Source organism: Rattus norvegicus, chromosome 1 (assembly GCF_036323735.1).
Source record: "Rattus norvegicus strain BN/NHsdMcwi chromosome 1, GRCr8, whole genome shotgun sequence".
NCBI classification, from domain to species: domain Eukaryota; kingdom Metazoa; phylum Chordata; class Mammalia; order Rodentia; family Muridae; genus Rattus; species Rattus norvegicus.
This window is the reverse complement of record NC_086019.1, coordinates 191,202,756-191,210,101: the sequence shown is the minus strand read 5'-3', so window position 1 is coordinate 191,210,101 and position 7,346 is coordinate 191,202,756. Positions and strand designations below refer to the sequence as shown.

The following is a 7,346-nucleotide window of genomic DNA, read 5'->3' as shown; positions in this document are numbered from 1 at the left end:
CGATTTGATCAATCAGACAGCTTCTTTCCAGAAATTCCCATTCACAAATAGAGCACAGAAAAAGGAGATGTATTCAATATGGCTACACTGGGAAGGGTTACAGAGAGATCCAGGCCTCAAATCTGCCTTTGAGATCCTGAAGTAAGATCAAAGTTTAAATTGTGGGCCAAGGATGTGCACGTCTAAGCAGCTGGGGTCAAGGTATGGTTCTGCCCACCACCATCACTGTCAGGACTCAGTTTCACTTGTAAGGTGGTTGGATGAGCTGTTAGAACTGTGTGAAATCCCTTTTGGGGAGACAAGGTCCCCTGTGACTAGTACCCTTTCCTTCTCCCAAAATGGGACTCCTGGCAAAATCCAGATTTCTTCGGAGTCCATTGTTCCTGGGTTTTTTTTTTTTTTAGAGATTTATTTATTTATTTTATATATTTTACACTGTGACTGTCTTCAGACACATCAGAAGAGACATCAGATCCCATTACAAATGGTTGTGAGCCTCCATGTGGTTGCTGGGATTTGAACTCAGGACCTCTGGAAGAGTTGTCAGTGCTCTTAACCTCTGAGCCATCTCTCCAGCCCCAGAGTCCATTTTTTTACTAGTCTGATGGTCAGACTGAAAAGGTCTCTTTAGAGTATCTCAATCTGTCAGGGTTGTCACACTCCCTCAGAGTGGGGTAATGTTGAGCAGATGAGGAAATGTTACGTTTGTTGCCCAAGGTCACAGACCATGGCTGACCCTAAATCCTCAACCAAAACTGAACCCTGATATGGATTATTTAATGTCAGAAGAGTGGGCTGGGGGTGAAAGCACAGGCCTAACACAGTCGAGGCCACACACACGGGCTTGATCTCCCGTCTGTCATGTGACAAAAACTGGATAAAGTTATAAACAGCTTTAGTCACAGCAGTAAAGACCTGATATTCGGGGCTGGGGATTTAGCTCAGTGGTAGAGCGCTTACCTAGGAAGCGCAAGGCCCTGGGTTCGGTCCCCAGCTCCGAAAAAAAAAGAACCAAAAAAAAAAAAAAAAAGACCTGATATTCGCCTGCTTAGGAGATGGGACGTGGTGAGGAATATCAGTGGATCAAACGTTCGTCCACTAGAGTCAGGAGCCAGAGAATGATGGCGGACAAAACTGGGGTGTCAGGATGAATGGGATTTGACTAGGCTGGGTGTGAGCTGTGATGCAGGAGAAACCTGAAGTAATAAAATTAATGCTATAGAGAATTTACTAATAAACTTGCTCAGGAAATATTGTTACACAAAGTAGAATTAGCTGAAGGACTCTGTCTCCAACGCAACTGGAGAGAAGCTGTACACTGAGCAAGTGGGTTGGAAATTGTAGAGACAAAGTCAGGCTTAGGGACACACATTTAATCCCAGCACCTGGAGGCCGAAGCAGGTGGAACTCTGTGAGTTTAAGGCCAGCCTGGTCTACATAGACGCTCTAGAACAGCCAGGGCTGCGTAGTGAGACTCGGTCTCAAAACAGACAAACGAAAATACCAAACAAATTATAGGTACCAAAATTCTGGACCATAACCAAAGTTTAGAGTTGCTGAGAAAGTTTCTACTAACGTTGCTTACCAAGACTGAACTCCAGTTCATCTTCATTTTCATAGCAAAAGGAGACAATCTCGGTTTATAACCATTAGGCTCATCCCCATATCAAGTCTGCATTAAGTCTCCTGTGCTCTTATAAGGAAAACCATTCTCTTATAAAATAAGGAAACAGCTTTCAAGAGGACAGCATTGGTGTATTTAAGAAACAGTCTGCCAGGTGGTACTACAACATGCCTTTAATTCCAGCAGTTGGGAAGCAGAGGCAGGGGGCTAGCTTAGTCTAAGCCCAGCCCAGTCTACAGAGTGAGTTCCAGGATGGCCAGAGCTACAGAGAGAAACCCTACCTCAAAAACAAAACCAAACAAAAACAAAAAAACAAAAAACAAAACAAACAAACGAACAAACAAAAAACCAAGAACAAAAAACAAGCAAACAAACAAACAAACAAACAAACAAAAAAAAAACCAAAGAACAAAAAAAGGAATCGTGGCAGTTTTTCTGTTGTATAAATCTCCCATCTGCCCAAGTGGTCAGACTTTCAGTCTCCCGAGTCTGTTGATGACTGTGTGGAATGCGGATGTTTGCATGGTACATAAATTAGTAAAATCTTCTAAGAGTAGTTGGTGTCTTCTCTTCGGGCATCAGCCAGAGCCAGAAGTGCCCTATCAGTTGAGTTTCCCTTCATTTTTCCTGAGTGTGTGGAGTGAATTTCCATGGAGCAAGGAGGAATAGTTTCCTGTGATAGGTTATTTTCCTGCCAAAGGTGAAAGGAGCCAGTTTAAGCCTGTTGGGATGGAAATCACAACTCGGGTCAGGACAAACCACACTAGGCCAACACGGTCTCACATGGAGGAGGTTTATTGAGATGGCAGAGACAAGAGAGGGAGAAGAGAGAGAGAAAAGGTAGGGAGCAGGAAAGGTCCCAGGTGAAGGTGGAAGCTGAACCAAATGCATGCTGGGAATGTATGGCCGTTGCCATGGCAACGGATGTGCCTGTGACCAGGTGGCATCATTGCTGGAGATGAAAGCAGTTCCTGATACCAACAAAGCCAGATTAGGTTATATCAAAAGCAGGCTGATTGGGAAGCTGCACTCAGGCAGGTTCACTGGTCCCAAGGATTGAGGCCAGGGAAGTTGCCATGGGAAAGGGGGTTATAGGGGAGGGAGGGAGGAAAGAAGAGGAGGAGGATGAAGAGGAGGAGGAGCAGCAGCAGGAGGAGGAGGAGGAGGAAGAGAAGGAGAAGAGAGAGAAGAAGATAGACAAAATGTTTGCATTATATAGGGAAGACTCTCTCAAGGAAGGGGTGCCCAGCTCCTGGGCTGGAAAGTTCCTGGATGGGGCAGGGTATTCCAGGAAGTGACTGAGGGATGCTGGGAGAACCTGGAGGCATGGCTGCTTTGATAGGTAAAATATGCACCTTAGTCTCTTGTCCAAGGTTCAAAACCCAAACCCTGTGTTGTTTTGGAGGTCCCAATAAGAGTTGTTCAGTGCCAGCCCCTTGTGCTGCTGGAAAGGCTGCTCAACCAGCCTGAGAGAATAATCCTAGGAAGACAAATTATGAGTACTCCTGTGGTGTCCTGGGTGCTTCCTCTGTGGCTTTCTGAAATGCTAACAGACAGTCCAAACTCTGAGGTAAGGAAACAAAAAGAACCTGCAGGATAAGGTAAGTTAACCAAGACTAGGCCCCAGCTCTCCACCAGACCCCACCCACCCTGTGGGTGTAAGAGAGCTCTTGTCAAGCTGTCCCTCTAGGAGTTTCCTGAAAGCTTATGTTGGGGTAGGACTGTCTGCCCACCCGGGGTCCTTCCTAGGAAGGCTGACTCGGATCCATCAGGAAAACAATGGAAGAGTATGTTGAAATCTTTGACTCTGTAAATGAATGTGGTGCCTGTGTATCTTCTGAAAACAAAACAAAACAAAACAAAACAAAACAAAACAAAACGTTGAAGAGACTTTACTATCTAGGGTAAAAGAGAGAACCTTCTTTGAGGAAATTAGCCAGCAGTTAAGTTGAAGTGAGCAGGATAAACTAGATAGCAAACTCACTTTCACTACTGGAGCCTGCCTCGTCTGTGCCTCAGGGACAAGATGCTGGCCCAACCTTTTTTGAAGCAAGAGGTTTAATTAAGACCTAGGACCTTATTCATAGGATGAAGGAGTTCTGAATCTTGCTCAGGACAAGACAATGGCTCTGGTAGCTCTAAAAAGAATGGCTGAGCCTTGTAGCCTTGTCCACTGAGCCCTGCATGATAAGGTCCCAGTACGAGCAGGACAGCTGTGGTGGCTGTGGTGAAGGGGCAGCATTTGTCTCCATTGAAGGACCAGGCCTGGTTTTAAAAAGGCCATAAGACACCAGCTTCAGAAATAGACCACAAGCCCTGGAAACTAAGTCATGAGACTCTAGGAACAAGCTCTAGGAACAGATCATAAAATTCAGAACAAGATCATAAAACCCTATCCCAAAGACCAGCCTGGGGATAATGGCAAAAACGGGGAATATCTTATCTCCGAATGGGCCACCTGTACTGGGCTACTGCAGTATTTCATCACATGACTGAACGCTCAGGATATAGGAATGCAGATCATTGACCACCTATGACTCCCTTAGCACCTAACTATGACATTTTAGATTACCTAATCCTTCTAGGGAGTTCCCCTGGTTCCCTATAAGAAGGGGGACTTTGTCTGGGGTCAACATTATAGACCTATGTGACCTTGCCCCTAAGTTACTTCTGATTGGTGAATAAAGATGCCCACAGCCAATAGCTGGGCAGAATTGAGGTTGGTGTTGCTTGGTGTTCCAGGCCTGGGGGTCTGAGGAGACCATGAGGGAGGGAAAAGTAGGTGAAGGAAGAGGAGGAGGGGAAGGAGGAGGGGGAGGAGGAGGGAGAGGAAGAGGGAGGAGGAGGAGGGGGAGGGGAAGGATGTCAAGGGTTAGGAGTCAAGAAAGCATGACCCTGAGGGCTGGCCAATTCGAGTTAAGAGCAACCCAGATGAAACAGAGTAAGTAATAACTTAGGGTTGTCCATGGGAAATTGATTTTAATATAGCATAGGAGGTAGATATCTGCCCAGCTCTAGTGCTGATTAAGGCTTATTGTAAATAATAAAATTTGTGTGTCTTTTATCTGGAAACTGATCAAAAGTGGGATAGAAATCCTGGATTGGGATTAAATAATTTCTACAACACTCTGAGGTATCAGATGTTGCTATACACAAGACCAAAGTGGGTGAAGTGGAGTCTGGGACAAATAGGGTCCACAGGGCTCCAGTCAGGCTGTGAATGCTGGAAGTGATACGGCTCCTAGAAAAGAAGTGGGGCTGGGATAGGGGGTTGCGGAGGGGAAGCTGGGAAATGGGTAACATTTTAAATGTAAATAGATTCATTCTTGACGCTAGCAATAGGTTTTCTCTGCTTATGTAATAAACCAGTTCAAGCTGAATTTAAAGTATAAAAGCAGGTATACCTCTTGGACGGGTTGGCTGGTCTTGGAAAACAAGGACAGGAAAATTACTGCAGACCGGGAGCCAGAGGGAGGGAAGGAGTGAGAGAAAAAGAGAGCATGCGCAGAGAAGGACACGGAGGAAAGATGTGGGGTGGCGGCCGTACAAGTACTATTTGGAACTTTACTATATCTGCCCTTGTTCTGAAACAAAAGAGACCTGATTTATTTATTTAAAAGCTTCTTGCACTACAGCTGGCCACGGTTCACAGCTATTCTAACCCTACTGTACTGCCTACGACCCTGCCATGTGCCCAGTTACTGTTATCAGCCTTTTTTTTTTTTGGTTCTTTTTTCCGGAGCTGGGGACCGAACCCAGGGCCTTGCGCTTCCTAGGCAAGCGCTCTACCACTGAGCTAAATCCCCAACCCCGTTATCAGCCATCTTAGCCCCTCCCTGGATGCTCAGGTTCCATCTACCCTCCCGAGGTGACGATTCCCAACTTCCACCTGAGACCCTCAGAGCACGGAAGTCCCACCTTATCCTCTCCTGCTCAGCTAGGTATAGGCTATTCAGATCTTTATTTAACCAATCAGGAGGTGATGGCGAACAATACTTTACAACATACTGAGTCAAACCAAGGTCTGGACTGCATCCAGACTTATGGGTACAGAAAGCAGCTTATGCATACACAGTACAGGAAAATGTCCCAAGCATCTCCCCCTTTTGGTTCAGTACAAGACTCCTCTTACATTAATAAACTTTAAGAACAAATATGAGAACTACCAGGTGAGAATTGTATTTACAATGTCCAGTCCATTCGTATTGGTCAACTTCCAGCAAGTATTTTATTATTTATCTTATCTAGGTGAACCCAAACTTCTGTACCTAGTTCATTTTCTATTATAACTTGTGTTTATCAACCTATAAATATCTTTTTAGACCTTAAAACATTTTCTTAGATCCTAAATAACTTAGGCTTAACTGTGAGGCTATAACTACCTGGTCTTCAACCCCATCAGAGGCCTGAGAAGGGTAAACATAACCTGAGAAAACAGGAAGTGTAGAGCAAACAGCTTTCAGAGCTGTAGAAATGACAGGAGACTGGCCAGGGTGACTGTCCACGGTTTCTCTGTTGTTGCAGCCTCATCTTCAGACTTCTGGCTCAGGGTATGAGAGACTTTTCCGCGAAGCAGGAGTTAGGAAGCACTTGCCTACCACATCCTTGCAAAGCTCCGCAGACACTTTCTTCCATGGGCTGCTTGTCCGCAGACTGGACAGCGTGCTGTCAGCAGTTTAGACAAAGACAGCTTCTCGCCCAGTGGCTTGCGTGCCACATTTGAAGCGATTCCATATGGAGTTCTCGACGCTCATCACCTTCTTTGAAGAATGGGGGTGCTGCCAGGAACAGTCGCGTCTCACTGTCATGAAGGCCTTTTATTAATAAAATATCGTTAAAATGCTACATTCTGTGGCTCTCTGAGGTTTCTGAAGACCACCTGTCTCTATACAGTATATCTGAATAGGCAAATGCTGCTGTTTCTAGCTACCCACTCTCTGTCCAACTTTGAAAACATCTATAGGAAGCTACGTAAAAGCTTACTTCTGTAATTAACTAAAGTGGTACCTAGCATGAGCACAAGTTTGATTGACTGGCATTCTTCAGTTATCTTAAACAGTTTGTCATAGCAGCTTTCAAGGACTAGAACTTCACATTGCATTTTAAAGTGAGTTGCACAGGTACAACTGTGGAAGGATCATCTTATGTCTGTTTGGAAGCTTCACCTGTCAAGTAAGGCTGACTGGCCTATAGCTGAGGCAGGAAGTAGAAGGAGGAAGTTCTGGTTGGAAGTAAGGATTCTGGGACAGAGCCAGGTGCCGAGGATTCACCCGGGAACATGGAGGAGGTCAGAAGCATGGGAGCTGAGCAGAGGTGACCTGGCAAACGGCAGAACTTAGATTAGCATAATGGGATGAGTAATGTATGAGCCAGTCAAGGAACAGACAAAGCTTATGGCCAAGGTATCTGTAAATATAATTTGAGTCTCAGAGTCGTTTTTCTGGGAGGTTAGTGATGGGCATAAAAAGCCCCACTTTTGGGGGCTGGAGGGATGGCTCAGAGAGTAAGAGCACTGACTGCTCTTCCAGAGGTCCTGAGTTCAAATCCCAGCACCCACATGGTGGCTCATAACCATCTGTAATGGGATCTGATGCCCTCTTCTGGTGTGTCTGAAGACAGCTGCAGTGTACTCATAAATAAAATTTAAAAAAAAAAGCCCCACTTTTACATACAATACCTTAAAAGTTGAAACATAATACAGTTCTTTAGTTTAAAAGTAGAT

The 7,346-nt window shown here is 45.2% G+C and overlaps 1 long non-coding RNA gene across 1 annotated transcript; it reads left to right on the top strand.

Annotated features, from left to right (window-relative positions):
• Positions 1 to 2,514: 2,514 nt before the first annotated feature.
• Positions 2,515 to 6,469, top strand: LOC134483874 (uncharacterized). Its single transcript, XR_010061031.1, has 2 exons — positions 2,515 to 2,966; positions 6,149 to 6,469. It is a non-coding gene; the product is annotated as an uncharacterized LOC134483874 (long non-coding RNA).
• The last annotated feature ends 877 nt before the right edge of the window (positions 6,470 to 7,346 follow it).